This window comes from Nicotiana tabacum, chromosome 7 (assembly GCF_000715075.1).
Source record: "Nicotiana tabacum cultivar K326 chromosome 7, ASM71507v2, whole genome shotgun sequence".
Classification (NCBI taxonomy): domain Eukaryota; kingdom Viridiplantae; phylum Streptophyta; class Magnoliopsida; order Solanales; family Solanaceae; genus Nicotiana; species Nicotiana tabacum.
This window is the reverse complement of record NC_134086.1, coordinates 129,764,973-129,771,381: the sequence shown is the minus strand read 5'-3', so window position 1 is coordinate 129,771,381 and position 6,409 is coordinate 129,764,973.

Sequence of the window (6,409 nt, the reverse complement as noted above, 5' to 3'; positions counted from 1 at the left end):
GGAGAGGATTCTAGAAGAGGCACATAGTTCATGGTATTCTATTCATCCAAGTGCTATGAAGATGTATCATGACCTGAGACATCATTATTGGTGGTGGCGAATGAAGAAAGACATAATCTATATAGGTAGATGCATAAATTGCTAGCAGGTCAAGTATGAGCACAAGAGGCTAGGTGGCCAACTTCAACAGATGACTATACCTGAGTAGAAATGGAAGCGCATCACTATGGACTTTTTAGTTGGATTGCCGCAGACCTTGTGGAAGTTTGATGCAGTTTAGGTCATTATCGACAGGTTGACCAAGTCAGCGCACTTCATTCTAATTGCGACTACCTATACTTCATAGAAGTTGGCCTAGATTTACATTCGGGAGATAGTTCGGTTGCATGGTGTGACTGTTTCTATCATATCAGATAGAGGCCCTCAGTTCACTTTCCATTTCTGGAGTGCCGTACAGAGTGAGTTGGGGACCCATGTAGAGCTCAGCACAACATTTCACCCTCAGACCGACGGGCAGACGGAGCGGATAGTTTAGATATTAGAGGACATGCTGAGAGCATGTGTGATTGATTTTGGAGGACAGTGGGATCAGTTATTTCCTTTGGCCGAGTTTGCTTACAATAACAGTTATCAGTCCAGCATCTACATGGCTCCATTTAAGGCTTTATATGGTCGATGATGTCGTTCTCCTATTGGGTGATTTGAGCCTGGGAAGGCTAAGTTATATGGTACAGATTTGGTGAAAGATGTCTTGGAAAAGGTAAAGTTGATCCAGAAGCGACTTCGCACAGCACAGTCCAGACAGAAGAGTTACGCGGATCAGAAGGCGCGGGATGTATCATTTATGGTCGGCGAGAAGGTTCTCTTGAAAATCTCGCAAATGAAGGGTATTATGAGGTTCGGGAAGAAGGGCAAGTTGAGACCCGGGTTTATAGGCTCATTCGAGATGTTGAGGCGAGTTGGGGAGGTTGATTATGAGCTTGCTTTGTCTCTCAGCTTATCAGGAGTTCATCCGGTTCTTCACATGTCTATGCTTCGGAGGAACCACGCCGACTTCTCACATGTGTTAGACTTCAGCACTATTCAGCTAGACGAGAGCTTGGGTTATGAGGAAGAGCCAATTGCTATTGTTGATAGACAGGATCGCCAGTTGAGATCCAAGAGAATTTCCGCGGTAAAGGTTCAGTGGAGGGGCAAACTAGCCAAGGAGGTGACCTGGGAGCCTGAGGAGGACATCCGTAGTAGGTACCTACACTTATTCAACACTTCAGGCATGAATCTAAACCCGGTTGAGGACGATTGTTTGTTTAAAAGGTGGATAATGTAACGACCCGACTGGTTGTTTTGCTTTCTAGAACATCGTTCCCCTAAATAAGACTTTTTGTACTTGTTTTTACCGATTAATGACTAGCGAGAATTGTTGGTTCGGGATTTGGAAGAGTTTGGGTTGAAATCGGAATACTTGGTTCTTTAAGGTGGGCTTAAAAGGCCAAGTTTGACTTCGATCAACATTTTGAATAAACAACCTCGGAATCGGGATATAAAGGTTCCAAGAGGTTCGTATGATGATTTTGGACTTGGGCGTATGTCCAGATCGGGTTTTGGATGACCCAGGAGCATTTTGGCGCCTAATTGGTGGCTTGCGTGTAAAAATTGGTGGCAACCCGAGTAGTCTACGTATGATTTGACACATTCTGAGCAATTTAGAAACTTGAAGTTCAAAGTTTGATTCAATTTGGTTTTGGGGTGTGATTCTTGGTTTTGTTGTTATTTTACGCGTTTCGAGAGTTCGAGCAAGTCGATATTATATTTATAGACTTTTTGGAGTTATTGGACAGGGACTCTAGGGGCTCGGGTGCATTTCGGACCACCCGGAGGTGAGATGAAACACACCAGATTTGCTGCTTCTAGTTTCCTTCTTCACAAACGCAAATGCATCCTCGCATTCGCGATGAACGATTTAGGGTGTTGAGGCTGGGAAGCTTTTTCCCTTCACGTTCGCGAAGGTCTGGGTCCTCTAGCCTTCGCGTTCGCGTAGCCTGGCTCGTGTTCGCATAGGGGAAGTCTTAGCTGGTGGTCGTTGTTGACTCTTCGCGTTCGCAAAGTAGCCCTCGCGTTCGCGTAGGGTAGGCCATGTGAGCCTCCACGTTTGCGAGGCTCATGTCGTGTTCACGATGAGTAAGCTCCCTGGACATGGATCATTTGCCTTCGCGATCGCAAGGCTTTTTCCGCGATCGCGAGGCCTTTTCCGCGATCGTGAAGAAGGCAGATCTAGGCAGTGATTTTTAAAAATGGGACTTAGGCCATTTTTGCTCATTTCTTCCATTTTGGTTCGATTTTTGGAGCTCTTAGAGAGAGGATTTCACTTAGTAGTTTGAGGTAAGTAACTTCCACACAATGTGAGCTAATTACATAGTTTATGGGTAGATTATAACATGTAAATTAGTGAAAATCATAGGTTTAGGTGAAAACCTAGAATTTCGCAAAAAATGAGATTTAACCACGAAATTTGTTATGGAATTTAGTATTAATCATATACGTATGTTCCTTAGGTTAGTGTAACAACTTTCTTCAAAAAAATTTGGAATCCGAGCATGTGGGCCTGGGGGTGAATTTTAGGAATCTTGCAATTTAGGTTAGGTAATCACTTGAATGATGGAATTATGAACTTTTGAGCATAGATTGATTAGTTTATGTAATATTTGACTAGTTTCGAGCCGTTCGGCATCAAATTTGGAGATTTGGAGCGCCAAAAATTGGAAGTAGGCTTGAGATGAGGTAAGTCTCCTTTCTAACCTTGTAAGAGGGAAATCTCCCCATAGGTAATTTAATTAAAAATATGAGTATTTGTAGGGTCTACGTATGCACGAAGTGACGAGAGTCTGTACGTAGCTACTATTCATGTTATATCCGGTTAGTTTAGGCTTACATCATGCTTTGTGAATACCGTTATTTGATGATACTTTTTATTTGTATTAAATGGAATTAAGTTGAGATTTCTAAGGACTTAAAGCTTCAAGTTGAATTGCCTTTTTCTTTTAAAGAACAGAATTTAAGAAAGAATTTAATTTAAATGATTAAATTTATATTTGACCGTGTCGCATGAATAATTTGCGAGTGGGGTGAATAGACGCATCTATGGTTCACGTCGTTCGACCCTCCGGCAGTGCATATTTTATTATTATGTTGGATCGGGACGTACGTCCTCGGCATAACTTGCACATGCTATCTATTTGGAACTTTCTGTGATTTGTATTGCTTTAATTCCTTGGATGCAAATTGTTAAATGATATGACTGAAATTTACATTATATTTATGAAAGAAGAACTTGTCACTCCCTGATATTTACTGTCGGTATTTTTATGATATCCATGTTTAGAATAAAACTTTAATTATATTATTGTTGGCCCTAATAAGTGTCAAGTCGACCCCTCGTCACTACTTCTTCGAGGTTAAACTAGATACTTACTGTGAAGACCCGACCCGTCTTCTCATAGGTTACCGCTCCGTGTTTACCATTCTCAGCTTCTTTATGCTTTATTATCCGTATCTTATGTGATCGAGTTGGTTTGGAGTGGTTTTGATAATAAATGAGACACTTAGTCTCTTTTAAGAAGGCTTAAGTTGGAAAAGTCAACCGGATGTTGACTTATGAGTTAGAGGGCTCGGATGTGAATTCTGATGGTTCGGTTAGCTCCGGGAGGTGATTTGTGACTTAGGAGTGTGATCGGAAGTGGTTTTGTATGTCCGGTGTAGAATTAGGCTTGAATTGGCGAAGCCGGTATTTTGGCGAATTCCGGTTGATAGGTGAGATTTTGATCCGAGGGTCAGAATGGAATTCACAGAGTTGATGTAGCTTCGTTATGTCATTTCTGATGTGTGTGCAAAATTTCAGGTTATTCGAACATCATTTGGTCGGGTTTTTGATCGAAAGTGTATTTCGGAAGTTTTTGGAAACTTAGGCTTGAATTCGATGAGTTTTGGGTAATTTAATGTTGTTTGAGGTGTTTTGATGATTGGAATAGGTTTGAATGATGTTATGAGTTATGTTGGCATGTTTGGTCGGGGTCCCATGAGGCTCAGATATGTTTTGGAAGAGTTTTTGGAAGATTTTGGCGTTTCGATTATGAGCATGTAATGATCCAAAGGTCCATTTTTAGTTCTAGAGATTGAAATTTGATTTTGAGACTTCCAGAATTTTGATAATGAATTATAGAAGTGATCTGGAAAGTTTGGTCTAATTTCACCAAGTCGCGATTGGGTTTTGACGCGAAACATGAGTTAATTGTTTAACGAGCGAAATAGGTATTTAACTGAGCAAATGAGCTCCGAATTGAGTTTCGACTGAAGGGATATGTTCGTATTATTATTTGTGACTCATAGGAATAAGAATCATCGAATTCTGAGGTCCCATGCCCGAGAAATGAATTTTTGAGTAAAATTGCTTTCTGAAAATATTTAAGGAAAATGGAAATGAAATTTGATTAGAAAGTGATGGTATCGAGCCCGTATTTTGGTTTCGGCGCCCGGTACAGGTCTTATATATGGTTTAAGCACTTTCTGTAAAGTTTGGTTGAAAATGGACGTCGTTTGACGTGTTTCGGACTCAAAATGGAAAATTTGATGTTTTATGAAATTTGAAAGAATTCTTGGATTTTAAAGCATAATTCGTGGTATATGACGTTATTTTGGCGATTTGATCGCACGGTTAAGTTCGTAGGATGTTGTTGAGTTAGTGTATGTGTTTGGTTAGGAGCCCCGAGGGCTCGAGAGTATTTCGGAGGTGTCTCGGAGTGATTTCGGACTTAGGAAAATTGGAGAAAATTGCAGAAATAGTACCCCGTGAATAGTACCGTGTACAGTATCATGTACAGTACCCCGTGAATAGTACCGTGTATAGTAACACGCGTGAACAGTAGCCGAAAATTCTGGACAGTGTAGAGAAAGAGCAGCCCGATTTTCTTTCATTTTTTGGACTTTCAAGCTCGGATTCTGAGCAATTTTGAGCGAAAGGTTATGGGAATTCTTGGGGTAAGTGTTCTTGACTCTCTTATGATTATATTCCATGAATAAATCTTCATTTTTGGCTTTAGATTATTGATATTTGAAGAGAAATTAATGATTTTCTAAAATTTCCTAAAGATGAATTTTTAAGATTTCAAAGCCAATCCGATGTCGGATTTTGATAAAATTTGTATGGTTAGACTCGTGGCGAGACAAGGAATCTGGTGATGTTAATTTTCTGATTTTTCGAGACGTGCGGCCGGGGCTCGGGTTTTGTCAAATTCGTGAATTTTGATATTTTTCGATTGCTTTCGATTGGGTATTGTCTCTTTAGCATAATGCGACATATTAGTTGTGATTTTGGGCAGATTCGTCGCACGAGGAGGGTAATTTGAGAGTCAAGGGCATAGCGAGCTAGACTTTGACCGTCTTGAGGTGAGTAATTGATGTAAATGATATCCTGAGGGTTTGAAACCCCGGAATTTCACATCGTAACGCTATATTGAGGTGACTTGCACGCCGGATAATGGGCGTGGGGTAGAGCACTGTTGGGGATTGTGACTTGGTCTGTCCCGAGAGATGTTTTTACCGTGTTTTCTACTTGAACTAAATTGAGAATCATCCTTACTTGGATTTAATTGTTACATTTGGGCTTCTTGCCAATTATTTGAATCCTTCAGGGATTGATATCACTGCTTTCGCATATTTTGCATATCATTTGACCTCAGTCCAAAGTTTTAAATATTGTTTTGTAAACTCAGCCATCTTTCTAAGATTTGAAAACTTAAATGATATTTCTAAATGATATTTCGGGCTGAGAACTACTGTTTTACAAATGCCCAAGGGGCTTATGATGATTTCTGGACTGAGCATGGATCGGGCTGCGCGCCGCAGTAGTGTTATATTGATATTGAGGCCGAGAGCCTGGTTGATTACATTGATATTGAGGCCGAGAGCCTGGGTGATTATACTGAGATTGATATGAGGCCGAGGGCCTAGATTTGATGCCACGAGATGGCTTGATATTGCGCTTGGGCTGTAGGAGCCCCTCCAGAGTCTGCACACACCCCCAGTGAGCGCCGTCAACGATAAATAAATGGATGGCTCGGGCTGCACGCCGCGGTGGGTACTAGAGTGTACCATCATACGCATTGTATTGCGCTCATGCATTTGTTTTTATCTGTTATACTTGTCTCAGTATTTGGTACTCTGACTTAATTGACTTGTTGCTTCACTATATGTTGTTCTAAACTTCCAGTTATAGTTTACTTTGCATTTTCCATGATTTCTTATTCTCAGCCTTTATTTATGTTTATTACTCACTGGGTTGGAGTACTCACATTACTCCCTGCACCTTGCGTGCAGATCCAGGTACACCACATACTAAGTGAGGAATTGTTTAGCT